We start from the raw sequence: 22,649 nt of genomic DNA on the forward strand, positions 1-22,649 counted from the left end.
CATTTAAAACACACAGAATTATAACATAGTTTTTGAACAGATACACAGTAGATTCTTAACCTCTTTGGTATTCTCAGTCTTCAGGAAGCTGCCGAACCTCTTCAGTCTTAGTTTTTGATCAGCTGAATGAAATCAGACTAGTCAGTGTGTTCGTTTTCTAAGGCTTCCATAACATAGCACCACAAATTGGGTGGCTTACAATAACAAAAATTTATTGTCTCATAGTACAGAGGGCTAGAAGTGCAAAATCAAGGTGTCAGCAGGGCCATGCTCCCTCTGAAACTTAGAGAGTCGAATCCTTCCTGGCCTCTTCTGCCTTCTGATGTTTGCCGGCATTCCTCGGTGTTCCTTGCTTTGCAGCTGCTTCTGCCTCTGCCTCCGTCTTCACGTGGCTGTCTTCTCCTTGTGCATCTCTCTCCTCTTCTTACAAGGACACCAGTCAGATTGGATTAAGGGCCCACTACATACTGCCCACTGAAGTATGACCTCATCTTGACTTAACTAATTATAACTGCAACAGCCCTATTTCCAAAACAGGTCACTTTCTGAGGCAATGGAGGTTCAAACTTCCATATAATGTTTTTGAGAGGCACAATTAAACCCATAACAATTGATTTTCAGTTTTGTTTTGCATTTTAAACCCAGCACCTTTTCAGATGTGTTTTTACCCAGAAGTATAAATCAGGAAAATAGTTTGAAACACAGCTGTTCTGGTTAAAGGAAGAGTAGGCACTCAAAAGCCTGCCATTCACCCACCAAATCCCCTTTTCAAACTCACATCTCCAGCGGTGCCTCAGAAACCTTGAATCATAATCTTTAAGACCACTGGTCTATGTCAACTCTGGCTTTGAATGATTTTTCTTACAAATAGAAAATATTCTGAAAGATTACATTTTCTCTCAATTATTGTGTTGAACAACTCTTTCGATTGGAAAATCAAATTTTATACCCCTCGAAATAGTTACTATATAAGTGATTAAATTTTCTCTAAGAAACTACATTTTAAGGTGGCCGATTTTGTTTCATCTTATTTCTGCATACACCTGATAGATTTATTTTAACTGTGCAGTAAAGAGTTAACTTAGCAGGTTTGGTATATTCAAACCCTGCACCTTCCAAAGAAATGAATGGCCCTTGACCAGCTACTGGGGGATAACCTCTAACCCCTTGAAATATCCTGCCTGATGAGAGTGTCTGTATACTTAGGGCTTTGGGACTTGCCAGGTAGTTGAACAATGTGATTTATAGTGGGGGCCCTGGGCCATGCTGAATCAGTATGACCTCTGGGGGGAGCTGGAGATGGAATAACTAAGGTCGGTCACGTGGGCACTCCATGCCTATGTGACCAACCCCCAACAGCAACCAGGCTTGAGTGAGCTTCCCTGTTTGGCAATACTCTGTGGGTATCGTCACATGTCATTGCCGGGAGAATTAAGCTCTGTTCATATGACTCCATTGGGAAAGGACAACTGGAAGTTGCTTCTACTCTCTCCTCTCCAAGCTATGAGCTTTTTGCCTTTGCTGATTTTAATCTGTATCCTTTGGCTATAATAAATCATAATTGTGAGTATAAGAGCTTTTCTGAGTTCTGTGAGCCCTTCTAGCAAATCACTGAAACTGAGAGTGGTCTTGAGACCCAAACACATAACTACCTGTGCTAATACACCTGAATGGAAAATGCAAGATTGTGGTTAACTTCTCCATCAAGTATATATGTAATCGCTGTATACTGCTCTGTTGTACATTACAATCATTTAGGTGTGATACGTATGGGGAAGATTCCCAAGCCTATGTGTAAGTAGTGAAGTCATTGAAACCACTGAGATCCTGAGTCAGGGCCCCCCACTTTGAGAAAAGGATATCAACATTACCATGGGCTCATCCAGTCTTTACAGGGCATGGATCTGACTTTAACCAGTCCCACAGAAAACTGCACTCCAGGCTCCCAGGGTTCACAATGCCAGCTGAACCATTTGCTAGTTACGAGACTCTGAGCAAATTCTATAAAATCTCTGAAACTTTGTTTTCTGCATGTAAACAGAAAAACAATAAATGTCACACTGCATTATTGTGAAGTTTAACAAAGCTGGTATATGTGTGATTGAATAAAGTTTAATAACAGAGGATGGCTCTTAACCACTAATCTTGCTAAAGAGCATCCTGTCTTTCTGTCTCATCTACTTCTCCTTCCTTGCCTTCCAAGGAGGATTCTGCCTTTGCCAGGTTCTTTATTTGGAATTTGATGGTGCAGAATCAGAAAAGAGGAAAGGACAAAAAGAGGAGAGGCACACAGGCTAAGGCCAAGGAACAGGTTTTGCAGGAAAACTTTGAGAGAAATAGGTCTGACAGACCTGCAGTAAGGGAGAGAGTAGATGGGAGATAAAGAGCAGAATTTTAAGAAGTGTTGAATCCTCTTCATAATATTTGGGGATCACGAGTATAGACCTGAGTAACCTCAAACAGTTTGCTGCTCAATTTATATCAAAACCCTAGTTGAGAGAACTGAAACAGAATAATGTTTGAAGAATCATCTATTTTTCTGTAGATTAGGCCAGATGGGATCATAGAAAACTTCATATGCTTGTATTTATCTTGCTCCCCCAAAATTCTTTCACTGAGTTCCATTTGAGTTCTCTGTCCATAACTTATATTGACGGAATTATAGACTCGAAAATATATTGTACTTGGGGACATTTTTTCCATGTGATGTCACACTCCAGAAATGTCACTCAAAACCTAATGTCACACAAAGTTGTTTCCCTAAAGATCTAATATGTCTCTTCCTCTGTATACTGATCAATGCATAGGTTTTGCTGTCATTAAGATCAGTCAAATTTCTAGTCCAACATTTGTAATGATCTAAACCCTAAGTTTTATCTATTTGCATTTGAACTGCCTTCTTCATCCTTTTATGATGACCACATCAGACTACTGAGAGTGGAGGAAGATAATACCACCAGAGCATGAAGATTCTCAGGTTGTTGGAAAAGGACAAGGAGGTTAACAGACTTCCTTATGTGTGTGTGTGTGGGGGGGGGAGAGGATATCAGTGGAAGTAGCCTTAAGACAAGCAAAAAGAAATCAACACAAATTTAGGAGCTCCAGGAAGCCAACAAGAATAGGGCATTTTGATGGAGCTTTAGGAGTCAAGGCTAAATGAAAAAAGCTTCTTGTAAAACCCGACCCAGCTTAAAACATGAGTGATGAAAACAAGTATAGCGTTTTGGTTTTAGGATCTACGCAAAGAATTCAATTCAGGATCAGTAGCTGCAAAATGTACAGTTTTGATTTTTAAATACCAGGAGATTGAACCCTGGAGCCCCACCAGAAAAGACTCAACGTGCTTAAGGATTTAGAGAGGTTTAACCATCTGGAGGTGAAAAAGTTTGCAACTGAACAATCTAGATGGTTATGTTAAGTACTGTGCCACACAGAAAAACCATAATTTATTTCTATGATTATTTTAAAAGAAGAATATTCTTTTTTTTTTTTTGCCTCTCACTGTTGTGGCCTCTCCCGTTGCGGAGCACAGGCTCCAGACGTGCAGGCTCAGCGGCCATGGCTCACGGGCCCAGCCGCTCCGCGGCACATGGGATCTTCCCGGACCGGGGCACGAACTCGCATCCCCTGCATTGGCAGGCGGACTCTCAACCACTGCGCCACCAGGGAAGCCCAAGAAGAATATTCTTGAACCATTACTGACTCTAGGATGCAATACAACAAGCCTTCTTTTGAGGGTCTTTTTATCGGTCTCGTGAACAAAATCCAGCAAGTCCATGTCAGTTTTCCTTAACATGGTCATGTTTATTTAAGTTTAGTCAAGTCATCTAAAGATAAGACACACAGAATCACACCCAAGAAGAACCTTAGACATCATCTAGCCCTACTCCTTCATTTTATAGATTTAAGACTAAGAGTCACAGAGGCCAGAATCAAATGTCTCAGCTAATGGCAAAGAGCTGAGGCCTCTGGATTCCAGGGCAAGCTCCCTGTTCTGTGAGAAGAGCATCAGTCTACTCTGCCCCAAACACGACCAATGCAATCCATACAATTGTGATTGAAGCTATTTCTGGTGCAGAAACAGACTTCCGTCTCTACCGTTCCTCATATCATACAACAGTTCACATTTGCCTTTTTTTTCATATAAATTATTTCAACTTTAACTCTTTTCGTTTTAAAATTCCACTATAATTTGCATATTCTATAAAATTCCCAGGCGACTTTATTGAGCATATGTGTTGACAGTATAGACAAATTTCATCTTATGACTTGTTACTACATGTCTTTCTTTATGAATCTCCTCAGTGTTTTTTTATGACTCAAGATTTCCTTTTAAATCTCTTTGGACCAATATTTCTATATTTTCGCTAAGGTTTGCTTAGCACTTTCAAACTCAAAAATATAACCTGTAACTATGAATCTTTTCCTCAGCAGGATAAGCATGCTTTGTAGTTCTTTGGCAACTAACTCTTTCCCTTCAGCTCCTTTCACTCCAGGATATTTGCAGAAAGTTTTATTTGTTCTTATTTTCATTCCATAAGTATCTCTTCTACCCATGGAGCATCCTCATTCCAAGTTGAAGGACAGATACAAAACAGAATCAAAGTTGTATTAAAATATAGCAGATACATTTTTAGGATCATTATAAATCCTTGTTTTGTTTAGAAGTTTTGTGCATCATTTAATTTTTTAATAACACAATATCTATATCACTTTAAGAACATACTGCCTATGTTTCCTATTGTAATAGAGCCTATTATTTCTTACTTTAAAAAATTGTACTTTTGCTGTATCCTTAAATTCACGAAGAATGATAAATCTTTTTTTTTTTAACATCTTTATTGGAGTATAATTGCTTTACAATGTTGTGTTAGTTTCTGCTGTATAACAAAGTGAATCAGCTATACATATACATATATCCTCATATCCCCTCCCTCTTGAACCTCCCTCCCACCCTTCCTATCCCACCCCTCTAGTTGGTCACAAAGCACCGAGCTGATCTCCCTGTGCTATGCAGCTGCTTCCCACTAGCTATCTATTTTACATTTGGTAGTGTATATATGTCAATGCTAGTCTCTCACTTTGTCCCAGGTTACCCTTCCCCCTCCCTGTGTCCTCAAATCCATTCTCTATGTCTGAGTCTTTACTCCTGCCCTGCTCCTACGTTCATCAGAACCTTTTTTTTTTCTTTTTTTTTTAGAGTCCATATATATGTATATAGTATTTGTTTTTCTCTTTCTGACTTACTTCACTCTGTATGACAGACTCTAGGTCCATCCACCTCGATAAATCTTTTTTGCAATGAGGAGTTAGTCAACACAGGTAACTCACTTTCTCAAACTCTAAAACTATGGGAAACCTTTTGTAAGAATTAAATTCACAAAGTCTTAGATGAGCTCAAATCCTGAAACTGATAGCAGATATAGTCCAATATATCTGGAAACTACCAGCAGATATAGGAATTCCTCAGAATGGCTCTTATCTCTTCCATTTTTTATGTCCCTTCCATGAGATTTATTAACATAAATGAAGCTATTAGATTCTATTTTGTTTTTTCAATACTCCTCTCTCCGAATTTGTCAACATTTAGAATTCACCAAAAGCTAAAATTTGGGTTACTGCTTTATCACTAAAAAGTTTCTAAATCTGCTACCACCTGTAAGATCACTTCATGAGCATGTTCTCTTCAAAAAGATCAAATTCGTGATTAGGATGAATTTCAAGGATATGATTTTTAACCATCTCCAGAGTTTTTCCTGGAGCATTTCAGGGACACTTGTCTTAAGGAAATGTGTTCTGGAGTCAAGCCAGGGTGGCCACAGCCCAAACAGTACCGGAGTTATTTTAGTGCCCTGTGATATTTTCATCCCAATGATTTGTCCTCCTTTTCTGTAGTATCACTTTCCGGATTGTACCTCATACATAAAGAAAGGAATAGGAAAGTGCCAAGGAAAAATAAATACTACTAGAGTAGAATTTAAAATATGGTTAAACGGTTATTTACTGATTTTTCTAATCAGAAAATATCTCTTTCTCTATGTATTTGTATAGGTATATACATATACACATATATATGTATATACATATGTTTACCTATATCACATATGTATAAAGACATACACACATATGAATTTAAAACCTATATGTAATTAAGCTACAGTTTCATGTTGCTTCTGAATACCATTGATCTACATACACATAAGCTTTTAAAATCATGAATCTTATTTAACTTATTTTGCTAATTTATCTTAAAACTTAATTTACATATTAATAGTTACCAAAGTGTGTGCTTTTAATGATCATTTACTGCTTATTTTTTCTTGTGTGAAAACTAGATATTCTTCATCTTTTTTTTTTTTTGGCTCCATGCCCTTCACAAACACAACTCATTTCCTTCAACATTTTCTTTCACTGCACACTATGATTTTCAAACTGCAGGAAAGAATGCTTCATGAATATTTTGAAAAATCTTCTGCTGTAAACGTTCCCTCTCCTCCCATTTTGGGTTTCTGCATCTTCCTACACACAAAAAGGGAACGTGCCATTACTTTTTGGAAAATTAAGATTCTAAAATCTTTCTTCCCTCTTGACAGTTTCTCACACGGACTCTGAGTATTCATACCCTCACGTCTAAAATTGGCAAGAAGGTATTTTTAAGTAACTAGCTTGTTACTTAAATCAGTTATCTGAACCACATTTTAAGTTTTAAGTTTCTGTTAGTCTTCTCTTAACGTTTATTGTTTTATATTTTAGTTAATATAGCCAAAAACAGTTTTATTGACTTTGATGATATTTTCAAGAGGTCCAGATACTCTTTTGATGCAATGCTCTTCCAGTTCAAGGAAAAACGTTCCATTATTCCTCAAATGAGTCTTCCTACATCATTGAATTTTAAAATTTCCTCAGCTACCTATAATATTTGTATACTAAATTCCCTTAACCTATTTTCTAGGCCTGTCATTTTCTCTTATGTTGTTGTAATTATATGTTTTATCCACAGCAGGAGACATTGTTTTGGTTCATTCTTAGTTGCTTTATTGCTGCTCTTCACAGCTTCCAGGAATATGTTTAGTTCATCTGTAGTATGAATTGGTTTAGAACTTGTCTTTCATTGCCATAGCTAATCTTTTTCTGAAACCTTGTTTTCTCCTTTATTACGTCTCAAAAATAGTGCGTGTCAGCTCATTTACATGTTCAGGTCAGTCTTCTGTAATTATTTCAGGCATCACAGGTTTTTTTCTCCAGGTTGTTGAGTCCATTTTCCCCTTTGGTGTTGCAATACCTGTTCACTGGGCATGGCGTTTTGAATAGGCCTCATTGTTTTTGGAACTTAAATTCTGTTAAATTCTTTGGATTCTGTTGTTTTCCCTTTTTAGCAGATACTTTTCTGTTGTATATGGAAATAAGGGATAATCTGATGCTATGGTGTTATTTTCCTCCACTGTACCATCTTTTAACTATGTCATAGACCAGTACCGCCAAATACAGTAATTTTTTTCTATAGTCATGCCTGATTTTTTCATGTTAACTTCTTATGATGATCACTACACAGTGTATTAAAATAGATGCACACATCATTTCCAAAGTATTTTTCAGTCCTCCAACAGACTTTGCCTGGTGCTTAAGGTTTGGACACTAAATGATAATGATCTATAATATAAAATAATTCATGTTCACAGATTTCTCCAAGTAGGTTAACGAGTAAATTTAGAGGCAATCTTTTTCAGCCTAGCAACCTTTCTTCATTAGAGCACAGTACAGCTGCCAACCCTTCCTTGCTGTGATGCCAGGAGCTGCAGTTACTGAGGTTAAGCACATTCTTGAACAAGTTAGTGTTCAGCTGTTAACCTTACCAAGGTGCAGCTTCAAGCCCCAGTTACCTGGTCATGTACACAGAAGGGTTAAAATGTCTTTTGTTTTACCGCTGACTGGCTTTCCTCGCCGTTAAAACTATAGAGAACAGGGCTTCCCTGGTGGCACAGTGGTTGAGAGTCCGCCTGCTGATGCAGGGGACACGGGTTCGTACCCCGGTCCAGGAAGATCCCACATGCCGCTGAGCGGCTGGGCCCGTGAGCCGTGGCCGCTGAGCCTGCGCGTCCGGAGCCTGTGCTCCAGAGGCCACAACAGTGAGAGGCCTGCGTACTGCAAAGAAACCAAAAAAAAAAAAACTATAGAGAACAGTTGGGCCACTCCTATGTTTTGATTTATATTTTATGTTGTCTCCACAAAAAGACCTCCTGCCTCTGTCTCCTTCAAGCAAAGTGGCAACTCTGCCTTGAACCACTGTCCTTTCATTCTCTTCCCCAAAGCACTGTAAACTCTAAGCTCCTCTGACCCATATCTGTATTCCAAGAAGATTTTCTTTATATTTGCATAACTTAAAGATGTCTATTTCCATCATAAAGAGACAGTTTGCCTGGAAGCTGTATTGGAGTTTCCATCTCCCACCTAATAAAAACTTCTTGCAGTTTTCAAATAATGAAATTTGAGAGACTAGGGAGATTACACTCTCACCCCTGCTCCAGTTTTCTTTGAAGTTTATGGCATCTGGGAAACCTCATACAACTTCTCGTAATCTGTGAGACCTGCATTACTGCATCCAAGCAGCCTTCACGCCATTCAGCAAATGTTTGTTGCATGCTGACTAGGCACCTGGCTCTGTCTGGGGTGCATCAGTGGACAAGGAGGACAAAAGTTTCGCTGCTCTTCCAGCTGGTGGAAGGAACACTCACCCTAAATGAAATGAGGAAGCTATGAGTGTGTGTGTATGTGTATATATATATACACATATTAGATTACATATTAGATATATTTGTAAATATGTATTACACAACTATAAGCACTAAGAAGAACAAGTAAGGAGCAAAGGGAGGTGGGAAGGTCAGAAGGGCATGGTGATAGGTTTGAGACTCCATGTAAAACCCTAAAGGAAGAAAGAGCTGCAGGCAAAGGGAGAAGCCAGCCAGGCCTTGAAGAACCCAGAAACTACAGCTCTCAGATCTCTCATGACTAATATTTTCCTAAAATCAAGAAAAATGTGATATAAAATTAAAGTATAAGATTTTTCATTTTCTCAAGCTTTCTTGACCCTCCTTGCGTCTGAGATCCCTGAGCTGTTTTAAGAATTCCTTACGACACAGAGGGCTTTAGAAGCAGCCTTCAACTTTTCCTGAAGCTTAGGCCAGTTTATTCGAAGAGCCACCATTTCATATCTCTTTCTTCTAAACAGACCATAATCAAACACTTTTTGGATCTATTTTGGTTTTTCTTACCCCCCCTCCCCTGTCCCTCACTGTGTCCCTAATTGCTTAGAAGTGACATCTCACTGACAGCTGCAAGGCTGCAGACCTCATGCCAATCTAACCAAAATGAAATCATTCAGCACCTGAGGGAACCTTGGCCTTCTGGACTCCGGTTCTGGCTGAGAAATCCATGCCCTACTTTGATGGCCTGAACCGCAGGGGAAGAAGGTCACTTACAGGAGACCCTACGGCTCTCATTCCTCACCTCCAAAGCTGCCTTAATACCAAGGAAGGGCTACAGATCCTGCCCCTGTGCTCCCAAGCCTGAAAATTCTGGGAGATCAGAGTGAAGAGCCAAGGGCGCTTAAGAGTCACAGTAGAACAAGGAAGGGAACTCAACGTTTATCATGTAAATGAGCCAAGTTGGATGAATAGGGCCTGCAGCAAAGCTAGGAGCTTGCAATCTTTAGCGGGGGAGCCAATTCTCATATCCAGACAGTGGTTGCAACGTGGCAATAAAAGTCCAGTGTGGCCAAATCTGTTTTTTAAAGGAAAGACAGAAATCTGGGTGTTTGTAGGAGATTTCCTGATGTTTTAATATTGGCAACTAGTAATTCAAAAAAACAGACGGAACCACTGTTGAATTAGGCCAGATGAAATTTGCCTGCAGCCTGGGTTCTGCCCGAGGGGCCCCATTCTGTGACTTCCGGATCCCTCAGTCATTGCCTATTTCATGGTGCCCATGGGAGACTGAAATTCAAAATCAAGAGATGCATGGGCTTCCCTGGTGGGGCAGTGGTTGAGAATCCGCCTGCCGATGCAGGGGACGCGGGTTCGTGCCCCGGTCCGGGAAGATCCCACATGCCGCGGAGCGGATGGGCCCGTGAGCCATGGCCGCTGAGCCTGCGCGTCCGCAGCCTGTGCTCCGCAATGGGAGAGGCCACGACAGTGAGAGGCCCGCGTACCGCAAAAAAAAAAAAAAAATCAAGAGATGGAGAAAGGATGGTAGGTAATTTCTAAATTGCATGCCAACTCTGATTTAGTAGAGTGGCTGCTCTGAGCATTATGTTTAGGATTCTGAGGCTATTTCTGGGTCAGCAGAAAAAGTATCGTGTTGAATTATCAACGTCGAATGATGGTACGTAGGACATGTATTTGCCACTCCTCAGCCAGACTATCCATTTGATGGTTGGGGTGAGGGTGGCAGAATAAATGTTTTCAGCTGCCCCCATGTCCTTAGCTTGTCATTTTGGGTGTGTTTCTCTCACATTCCCCAGAGCCTGGGAAAATAGGCGCTGACTTTCAAAGAACAGGGGGGTCCTGCCAACCATCAGGTGCCTTTGCTTGTAACTCATGACATACAAACTACGTTAACCTATTCATCCCTAAAGGAGGAGGGCAACCTCTCTGATCTAACAGTCACACACCTAAGGTATAATTTATTCAGTTTTTGTGACGTAAAAATATCACAGCAAAGTACTACTCTAGACCAATCGGGTTTCAGATAATCAAATATTTTCAACTTTTCGAGCTGATTTTAATATACCAAAATGAATTGCATTTCAGCATCAGAATGCTCTTTAATACGAAGTCCAAGTATTTTATTTTATAGAGAACAATAAAAACCAACACTGGAAAGCAGCCTAAAAGACGGTTATTTTTAGCATTTTAATTCTTGATCAGGAGACCGAAACCAAGAAAGTAACTGAAACATGTTATCCTCCACAAGAATATCTTAGAGGTAAGGGTATTTCGGTGCTTAGAAATATATGTTTAAACATATATCCATTTATACTGAACTCCAGAAGGAATTTCCTTACAGGAAAACAGTAGCAAACCTATCAGGTAAGTCCTTATCTGTTAATTCACTCTGTTTTCCATCTAATAAATCCTCTACCAAAACTCTATGCAAAATAAGGGAAGGTCTGTGAACTCCCAGTTTCCAATAATTGCTAACTCAGTACTACGATAAACTCTTGAGTAAATGGGGAAGATGGTAGAGGGCCTATGCAGGATTTTATACCCTACATGATGAAGGCATTTGATACGAGAAAGCTTCTTCCCACAACCGCAAAACCTCCTTCCCATCAACATGATGTTGATGTCTCAAATTTTGATAGAAAACTATGCATTATCTATAGCATGGTCTTCCACTTATTTGATTCTGATCCTATGGGAGAATTTTTTTTCCAAATCTGTAAGTTGTAGAGTGCTGACAGCGCTGCAAAATCTTGTCTGTAGACATACAAGTGAACTGTCTGATGGAGGGAACCACCCTCCCAACCTATGGAAAAAGCAGTTTCGTCTCCATAGGTACATTCATTTCAATAGTCCTGATCTAGAAATGTATCTGTTCTTTTTGATTCTTTTTTGAATTATTCTTATAGCATCTGCCTGGTTCTCTCACTGATCAATGAGTTAACTAAGATCTTTAACACCTTTGTTTTATATCTGTCTGAGAATCATGATTTTCCCTCTTTGAAAAATTTCTCTTAACAGTACTTACCTCTTAGATCAATGTAAATGCAATTCTTGATAAGTAGTATCAAAATTTATCCACATTTACAAAAAAATTAAAACTTCCAACAACATTGTAAATCAACTGTACTCCAAAATTTTTTTTTTTAAAAAAAACTTCCACCCTGATGAATTTTTCATGTGACTTTATTTTATCCTGCCAAAACTTTCCCGGAGAAATTTGTTTACAGAGAGTATATTTCACAACTAAGCAGATTCCCACTCCGTGTTTTACTTAAAATCGTATTTTACCCTATGGTTTAGAAAAAGTAACAAAGAATAGGAATAACTTGTGAAAAAAATTTTCAACAAATAATGAATGAGCATTTGCTCTGTTCTAGTCTTGTTCATTGTTATAGGATGGATTATGTCTCCTCTCTGCTCCAAATTCATATGTTGAAGTCCCAACCCTCAGTACCTTGGAATGCAACCGTATTTGGAGTTAAAGTCTTTAAAGAGGTGATTCATTTAAATAAGGCAATTAGGGTGGGGCCCTAATCCAATATGAAAAAGAAGAACCACCAGGGGCTCAGGTGCACAGAGGGACAGCCTTGTGAAGAGGCTGAAAGACAACGGACACATGCCAGCCAAAGAGAGAGGCCTGGAACAGATTATTTATGGCCCTCAGAGGAAACTAACCCTAATGGCACCTTTCTCTTGGACCTCCAGCCTCCAGGACTATGAAAAATAAATTTCTATTGTTTTAAGCCATGCAGCCTGTGGTATCCTGTTATGGCATCTCTAGCAAACTAACACATTCATAGGTCAGACCAAGGGATCCAGGATGTGTCTCACTTTTGGAGAGAACTTTTAAAGGCTGCCCAAGAACAAATTCACTTCTCCAGCATTCACGACCCCAGGCAAAAGCCAATCAAAGCACATGCTCCAAGTCCTCAAAGAGTTTCTCCAATGTAACATCCACTGTTCACAGGGTGACTGAGCCAATGCCCCAGGCTGCCATGCCCAATGCTTCCTTCAGTAAACCTGTCTTCCAATTCAGCTTAACTGAGGTTGATTTGGTCCAATCAACCTCAAGCCTGCTATGAGGACAGGCTCTCACTCAGCCCAGTCCTGTCTTCCAGGGAAAAGGGCAATTCCAGATGATGGAGAGTCCATGGCATGGTGAAGGATGTGGGTTGCAGTAATACAGAAGTAAATTTGGAGGTGAGGACTTTCCATTGACTAGTCACAGGAGAGTTGAAGTCCCCTGGGATAAAGCAGGACTAGAAATGAAGAGGAAGATCTGGAGCCAGAGGTCAGAACGTTCCCATGAATATGGAAGAGCGACCTGCAGGTTGACGCAGGAAATGGAAGAGAGCGGAATAGTCTGGAATAAGAAAGAAGACAGCATTACTCTCCTGCCCTAAAGGTATTATAGTCAGGAGAGGGAGACGTATCAGCAAACAGGTAATTAAACTACACTCTGCTGTGTACATGATCTGAGTGTGCTAGGGGAGCCCATGAGAGGTGTTTGGACCCCAGGCTGGGTCAGTCAGAGTGTGAGGAAGGGACGGATTAAGGGAGAACTGGGCAGTGTTTGTCCAGCGCCATCCAGGGAGAAACACTACATGTGGCTAAGATGAACTTTCCACTTATGGAAAAGCATCCCTGTGAGTGGATTAGAGATGATTGACTAGGCCCTGCCATAGACTGATGAAACCTTTCCCCGGGCCCACTAATCAACACTCTCATCATTAGTTTATCTTACTAAGTACTCTCATTCCAGCAAAGGAACACCACCTGGGATGGAAAATCCATGCATTCCAGCTTCTAGAATTGAACATCTCACACTGTAAATTGCTTCAGCCTCTTGTGAGTAGATTGCCACGAATCATCTTTCCTGAGGCTTTTCAGCTCTGAGAAACTGACAAGAGCTGAGGGCCAGACTGGAGGTCTTGCAAAATTCACCACAGGTAATGTCACCTGTAAGGCCTCCTGAGAGACAGAATGTTAGTGTTCTTCTGGCAGCACCCTAACCTGCTCTAGAGCCCCTGTGCAACTTTTGACAGTGGGTGTGGTGAGTACGGACTGGATGTCACCAGTTAGTTTGGTGGAAACATAAAGCCCTTTTATGATAACACCTACTTTCCTTTGACGAGCCCTGTTATTGCTCAGTAGCAGAAAAACGAAATTTGGTCCAATCAGAAAACTTAGTCCAGACCAATAAATTTTCCGATTGCTTCTGACTTAAAATTGAGCATCTCTCGGAAAATATTCAATGCAATGCAGGTATGATTCTTGTTGTTGCCTGCTACTGTCCATCATCTCTGCCTACAATTCTCCTCCTCTGCAATGGACTTAACGTTTGTGTCCCACCAAATTCTTATGTTGAAATCCTAATCCGCCTTTGGTAGGTGATTAGGTCATGACGCAGAACCCTTGAATGGAATTAGTGACCTTATAAAAGAGACCCCAGAGAGCCCCCTAACCCCCTTCTACCACATAAGGACACAGTGAGAAGGTGGCCATCTATTAACTAGGAAGCAGCTTCTCACCAGACACCAAATCCTCCAATATCTTTATCTTGGACTTCCCAGCCTCCAGAACTGTGAGAAATACATTTCTGTTGTTTATGAGCCACCCAGTCTATTGTAGTTTGTTATAGCAGCCTGGTTGAGCAGTCCTATAAGGAGAACCCTTAGGAGGTAGCCTACTCCATAGACTTAGTATAGAAGGCCTTGTCTCCACTGGAAGCCTCTTGTTGCAGGGTCCCTGGCAACCCAACCAAGACCTCAGCTACCTTCCCTAGTTGACCCCAAGCACACAGCAGCCTATGAATTTCCCCAGGCTGAGCTTAGCTCCGGAGGAAGCTGAAGGTGATCTTTGCCTTCTTCTGCTTCACGTTGCCATCTCATCAGGGCCATTCATGCTCCAAAGGCAGCAGAGGACTCTGCAGTCTGCTCCTTAACAAACTCTAGAAATGGCGTATCTGTTTCTTACTTATTTGCCTATAACTGCAAAACTAAAAATGATGGTTTAGAATACGGTTTCCATGTGTAGACATGTGGTCAGAAAAAATCTGTGCACTCAGATGCCCTTTTTCTTCTTTTTATTCCCTCTCCCGACCTTCCTTCCCTTCCTTCATAGCCATGCTTCACAACAAGTCTTTCTGTGCTCACTTTCTTTACTTCCTCTCCTCACATTCACTCTTTGGGCAATCTGACTCCATTCCCTGAAACTTCTCTCCATAAAGTCGTCATTTATCTTCATATTGTCAAATTCAATGACAGTTGATGTGCTGGTCTCCTCTGACCTCACTGCGGCATTTGATACGTCTGTCCTCTCCCTCCTTAAAACTCGCCTTTGGCATTAGTGGCACCACGCTTGCCTAGCTGTCCACCTCCTTCTCTGATCATTTTTCAGTCTCTTGCAAAGCAGGCTCTTCCAGTGATGCTTCATTGATGCTGCCACCGCTGCTTCAAGGCCTGATGCTTTGTCCTGTGCTCCTCCATACACATATGATCTCGTTGGTCACCATGTTTAAGTCTCTGCTCTCTTTCAACAACCACTTAGGACCCAGTGCCTCTAACCTCTTATGCCCAGCTCAGACACCACTGCTGGGCTCTGGACCCATAGAGTCTGCTCTGAATTTGACATTTCTAACTAAAAGTGGTCTAATCACTTCCTACGGAACATCAATTAAAACCCTTTACTCCTTCTGTATTCCCCTCATTGAAGGCCCAGTCATTCCTGCAGTGACCTATTATTCCAGTCATTCTAGACTCTGGCCCTTCTACCCTAAGAGTTGGGTTTTAATTCCTAAATATATGTTAGGACTCTTTGTCCTGCTTGCCTGCCTGGAGTATTGCCCTCTCAGTCTCTAGGCTGTACAAACCCTTTCCTCTACCCAATCTCCAGAGTGATGTTTCTAAAGCTGTAAATCTGTTTGTGTGAGGTCACTTTCCTCCTTCAAACTCTTTAGGCTCCCGTCACGTTCAGGACAGAGGTCAAACTCCTCAGCCTGGCAAACAAGGCCCATCACAATCCAATGGTGAGAGGTTCATACTCTGGCATCACGCTTACTAGCAGTGGGAATGTAGAGAAGTTACTTAACCTATCTATGCCTTGGTTTCCTCCATCTGAAAACAGAGACACGAATAGCACTTATGTGAGAAGATTGTTGGGAGGATTGAATAAGGAGGCATGTAAAGCAGCTATGGAAGTGCCTAGCACATAGCAAGTAACCCATTTCTGATAGTAGCTATCTTTATGACCACCCTTCTAATCCTTCTCTTTCCTTCCCTTTGGTCATACTGGTCTACTTCACATTTCTAAAAATAGCTTGTGATTTCATTCTTTTGGGCTTTCTTACCCTGTTGCTTCTTTTGCTTGTAATGCCTTCCTCCCATTCTTCATCTAGCTAACACATACTTTAAAAACCTCTTCTCATGTCACTTCGTCCAGGAAGCCTTCCTTGACCTATCAACTTAAATCTGATATAGCTTCTTCTATGCTTTTGTAGCTCTTTGTAGAAACATTTATCCCAGCACTCAAAACCCTGCATGAAACCCGGTTATACATCTGTCTCCTACACAAAACCGTGGGTTCCTTAAAGACAGGATACAACTTTGCATCCTCAGCTCTAAGAGCAAGGCTTGACACTGCTGAAACGGGGGTTCAATAAATGATTATTGGGTGATATAAAAAACTAACCATTTCTTTTCATCAGATGCTCAGAGACTCCAGACCACCTTTGCTTCAGAAAAGCAAAATTATTACTTATTCCTTACTCCAAAATTATTTTTATCGCTTTCCTTCCTCTACTAAAAATCCCAATTTGTAAGCAGCACTATTAGCTTACTGTCAGTGATGAAACTGAGCTAATCAACTGATAATTAATTACAGTTCAATATACTACTAAAGGGTATTTGTATTTTCAAACAAAGCACTTATTAAGACAACAGAAAGGTTTTTCAGTGTTGGGATTTAAAGAAGCATAGCAGGAGGAAGGGGGGTAGTATGATATAGTGGGGAAGATAAATAGGAAATTTCTTAGTACTCTTTAAATAACATCAAGTGGGTGTCCAGCCTCCATAGGTAAGTAAGGCTGACGGTTACTCTATGAGGGGTTTGGCTAGGAAAGCATCATGAAAGTTTTCATAATTATGCTAATTGCTGAGACACTTGAGTGATACCAGTAACAAAACAGCAGTACGCCCATATAAAGGAATAAAATCTTGATAGATGCTACAACATACTAAGTGAAAGAGGCCAGATACAAAGCACCATACATACATTATTTAATTCTGTTTATATAAATGCCCTGAATAGGCAAATCCATAGAGACAGAAAATAGATTAGCAGTTGCCAGGCTTTGGAGCAATGGGGAGTGACTTCTAATACCTACAGTTTTCTTTCTGGGCTGATACAAATGTTCTGGAATTAGATAGTGGTGATGGGTGTACAACCTTGTGAATATACTAGAAGCCACTGAGTTGTATACATTAGGTGGGTCAATTTTATGGTATGTGAACTATATTTTAATAAAAATATATAAGAAAAAAAGTGACACACCAAAAAAAAATACCAACAGAAAAAACAGCATTAGTTATTTATCATTGCTATTAGAAGGTCCAGAAATACAATCACAGTTTCTAAATATAAAGGATCATGTAGCCAGCCTTTTTAATAACTTACATAAAGCATTTTTACATTTCTTTTCACCAGTTTCCCGTAAGTCTTCTGCTGTGTTGTAACTGCTCGTTCATAGGCTCTAAAAACTTATTTCTATTAGTTTATAATCCTCTCAATTTAGCTCATTTAATAAAAATAAGCCCTTTTGGATTAGGGACTCACTCTTATGACCTTGTTCAATCTTTATCACCTTCTCACAGGCTCTAAGTCTAAAAAAGTCACATTGCGGGTGAAGACTTCAACATACGAATTTTTGGAGAACACAGTTCGGTCCGGGGATGGAAGAACAAGAGAGAAAATAGTGTTACATGGACCCAAGGCCCCTGTGGTGCCGAGGCTGCTGGGGTGCTCTTGTGTTGCAGCTGTGCTGCTTCCGCCCTACAGGAAGCTATGCGCCTGCATCCCACGCCTCCACAGCAGCACCGAGGCTGGGAGGTGCCACCACTGCTGCTGAAGCCGGAGCCCACAAGTGCTGTGCTGCGAACTCTGTGGCTGAAACCACTGCCTGGGCAGGAACCCAGGAGCCTACATTTGTCTGCTTGCTGCTGCTTCTGTCCAGAAGTGCTGCCACAAGCAGGAGAAAATAGTTTCTTTCCCCCTCCACTTTCCCTAATTTCCCATTTAATGCTTTCCATGGACCACGGGCAGGACCTAAGTGTAAACTCTCAGGCAAGAGAATCCGGGAAAGATCATTTGCAAACTTTCAACCCCCTGTGATTCAAAGGAGACAGGAGTGGGGAGGAGAGCCAACAGCCATATAACCAGAAGAGCTCCTATGATTACTGTCCTTTTTTCATGTGATGTGTCCCACATAGGGCATCAGCTCTGCTTTTTTGTTCTCCAAGCCTTCCTAAAAGAAAGCTGTTGTATGTAGAAAACTTTTTTGAAGGTTTCATATAATTGAAGATATAATAATATAGGGAGAAAAATCTCAAGATTAGGTACTAATTACGATTGTTTCCACAAACCAAGGGGAAAAATACTTTCCTAGGGGTTTTCTGCTGGTCACACTCTAGGTTCTAGCTTGCTTGTTTCCCCTGCTCAAGGTCTACCTCTCTCCACCCCCTGCAGCCCCGTATCGCTTTTTCTCCAAGTCACACCCCACTCTCCCCACCCCAGCCCCATACTTCCCTTACTCTGCCTCTCGGGAGATTGTAAATCAGTCTTTATTGGACAGAGCAGTCTAGTTCTCTCACTTTTACCCATCAAGGTACTCTTAAAAAGAAAATATCCATTCAGCTCAGGAATGAATTTTGCTATACCACTCTAGATGGAAAAAGCAGTGGCTGTCAGTTTTTGTCCTAAATGACCATTCCTTCTTTCAGTTATTCTTATGTTTTCTTTGATGCAATTTTGATAATATCAAGCCTCTTCTTATTTGAAGCAAATTATACTTTGCCCTATACTATATGGTACCATCCACTCAACTCTGTGTTTCATCTGCAGCCATGGCTGTAACAACATGCATCCATAGTTTTACAGTAAAATAAAATGTATACATTGTTGAAAAGTTGGGGTACCTGGGAAGGTTTTCAACACACCAACTGAGAAGCTCTGAAGTAGGAGATAATTGCAAGTGTGGCAGCAAATACAATGAATAAGACATTAGTCCTTACTTTCAAGGACTATAAAGAAGTCACATAAAGAAAAGAAGACCTACATATAAAAGCTATAAAATAAAGCAAAATCCATCAAGGTGAATAAGGAAAAAAAGCAAAGAACCATGGGATTTTGGAAAGGGCTTTGGGAGAAAGTGTCCCCTGCGCTGAATCTTGGGGGATGGGTTTGGACAGACAACGAGAAGGAGGGAGAGGAAGGTGTGGGTGGAAGGTTGCCATAGGAGGGAACATGGGTGCAGAAGAATGTGGACAGGTTCCAGAAATGGTGAGTAGTCAATATAAGAAAGTCTCGAAATTCTAAATGACCTGCATGAATTTTTCATTCCTACTTTTATGTAATTTCTCCATAGGGTTAACCATCACTGCTTTACTGATGAGCCAAAAATCTAGATGCATTGCTTTCTTCTCATCTACCTCCTTCAGATACATGAGGTGGAGGATAAAACCACAAGTTCATAAGGGATAGAGACTCTTCTCAAAATACCTGGCAATCCTCTAGGGGGCAAATGGGTGCTAAAGCGAAGAGGGTTCACCAGAGGATCTGGGGCAGGGTGAAGAGGAAAGTCCTGAGAAATTTAAGACATTCACTTCTCTTTTGTGTGAGAAATCAGTTCCTCTTACCTTACTCTGTTTGGACCTATGAATCTTCTCTACGTCTGTCTATTGACTTCTGATGCCCCCCAAGTTGGTTAATTTGACTCTGCTTTCTTCTATGTTCCTGGCCTTGTTTTGCTATTTGATAATCTGTTGCTTTCAGATCCTGATATCCATTACTCATCTAACATGCTGTTTCCAAATGTAATCTAGAAATCTAGAGTAAATTCACGATTGCTTCTCTCCTTTAGTAGTTCTCAGTCCTGGTTGGTACTAACCCCATAGAAGGCACTGGAAATGGGAAGGAATAGTGCTGTTGGTTGTCACAGTAATTACAGGATGCCACCAGCATTTAGTGGGGAATAGGGGGGCAGGAAAGCTAAAAGTTTTATAATTATTGGGAGAGTCTGACAGAATTTTCTCATCTAAAATGCTAATAGTCCTCCTCATTGAAAAATATTGCTTTTTTTGATGTCTTGGGGTGTGTGTGTGTGTGTGTGTGTGTGTGTGTGTGTGTGTGTGTGTGTGTGTCTAAGCTTATTAAACAGGCTCAGGCACTTCAGCAGAATGGACCAAAATTATTTCCCCTGACAGTCTAGCATCATGCCTAGTATATATAAATGTGTGTGTGTGTGTGTGTGTGTGTGTGTGTGTGTGTGTGTGTGTGTGTGTGTGTGTGTAGGATGAAGGGCTGAAGGGAGCTTGTGGATGTACTAATAGATTTATTGCCATGGTCCAGCAAGGCAGAAATGCAGGCCTAGATCCCCAGATTAATCACTGTCTGCTCAGCATGTTGTTTTCCCTCATAAAGTCCTCATGGGCATTTTGCAAACTGTCTTTATCCACCATCAACCTGCTTCCTCCCTGCCCCCCACCCCATCAGGACACAGAAAGAACCATAGCATAATGGGGACCAAAATACTGCTTCATTAATAGCAGAAATGCCTCACACATCAGGGAGAGTCTTTATAAAAAGTTTAGATTAGACTAGGCTAAGGTTTATGTGAGGTGGCCCATGCTGAACTTTCTACTCCTATTGAGACTACACTTCCACCCCCAAACACACAGATACAACTTTGCAAGTGGCTGAATTGGGGAAGAAAGTTAGAGAAGGAAAGATACTGGCTATGGACCTGGGATAAGCCTTAGTTTAATTCATCAACTTGGTCTCACTTATCAGCCAGAGACAAGGGTAGAAAGAATCAGAAATGGAAAAAGAAAGAAATCTGACTATTCCTTCTCAAAGATGTGATCCTATTGAGTCTACGTCCTCGAGAGATACAAGAGACAGAAGGTACAAGAGGATGAACAAGGCTGAGCTTCCTAACTCTAAGTATAGAGGTTCCTAATGCTGGCGTATTCCTACTTGGTAGAAAACCATGATCTGAAGAATCACTTTGTCCCTGACACTTCCTTACTTCCTTTGGGGATATGGAGAACCAAAAAGAGGCCTCGGAAGATGAGTGGAAGAACTCTTCTGCCCTACATCTTAAGCCTTTTTGTGCACTTTGATTAATGGTTACCATAAACAGTGTAGTAGGGTGTCTTGAACTGATATTTGGCTTGGAGGTATAAGAGGCATTCTAGAAAGAAAATTTAATTCATATGAAAAATTATAGTAAAGAAAAGAAAGGTTGACTAGCTATCTCAGGATAGAACTGGCAGTATTTGGTTAAAAATCAGACGTGGAAATTGGGGAGAGGAAGCAATCAAGTTGATTACCAGTCTTCAGAGTGGGATTGTTCACTAAGATGCACAATATCGGATGAGGAACATGTTTGGGGCAAGAAAATTTCTTTCTGGTACCATGTTAAATCTAGAAGAAGTGAGATATGCACATCAAGATGTCCACTGCCATGTGGGTCAGGCACTCAGGGAAGAAGTCTAGACCATTTATTTCCCTGTTTGATAGTAAACTCCTACTTCTCTCCAGGACCCAACTCAAATATTTTGCTTTCACTGACCCATTTGGGCAGAATTCCAAGTAACTATTGTTGCCAGTACCCTTTATTCCACTTCTGACAAAGAGTTCATCACAGTTTGTGGCTCCTAATTATTTTCATATCACATGAAGTCCTGGAACATGACGGATTCATTCTTTACAGACCCAGTACCTGGTACAACCTAAAGAATGCTTTACTGAAACAAAATTAATTGATATTTTGTTAAATGGTTGGTAGACTCTTCTGGGAAATTTGGTAACATGGCTGATATGTAAGGCAATTAGTAGGTTAGTAACTAGTCAATACTCTCCAGTCATTGGTCTTCTTTTTTGTTCCTTGAAAAAGCTACAATGACTCCCAGTTTTGATCATGGCACTAACTGTTCCGTCTGCCCGGAATGTCATTACAACAGCTCTTCCTATTGTCACACCTTATTTTCATTTGGTCTCCTCAGAGAGACACTCCAAGCTAAAGGAATGCCATCTCATCCAGAACCCTCTATCTTCTCACCCTGTTTTGTTTTCTTCATCACACGTATCACTACCTGACATATTTATTTGCTTGTTATCTGTAGCCCTAAGATACATCAGTTAGGTCCACGAGAGCAGAGAATTCCTAGGGCTTATGCACTAGGCTAGACCCCTAGTGCCTAGAACAAGTAGGCCTTCGATATTTATTGACTGAATCAATGAAGCAGGTCATTGCCAAGGCACAGGGAAGATGTTGCAATGAACATTTGCAAAAACTTTCGGATTTACTCTAATTTGAATTTGCACACTGAGAAATACAGGCTAATGTGGTGACTTACCATGTCTTCATGATTTTTTCCCTTTCTACCTGCAGTTTTCTCACTTAAGCGAACTCTGAGGCAAAAACTCAAGAACCCTGCTGTCCTTTATTTCCACAGCTGAGTTGCTGTGATTACAACTTCAGTGATGATAGACTGGATTTTATCTAGGATCTCTTTGTTAAAGATTTTATCTTATTTAACGCTGCCCGTGAATATTAACAAAATATAGGCATGCCATTACTGCAGGTTTAAGAATCACCTATACAGTGACAGGAAAACAGAACATCTGAAAGAACCATATGCACGACAA

Source organism: Kogia breviceps, chromosome 16, assembly GCF_026419965.1.
Source record: "Kogia breviceps isolate mKogBre1 chromosome 16, mKogBre1 haplotype 1, whole genome shotgun sequence".
NCBI lineage: Eukaryota > Metazoa > Chordata > Mammalia > Artiodactyla > Physeteridae > Kogia > Kogia breviceps.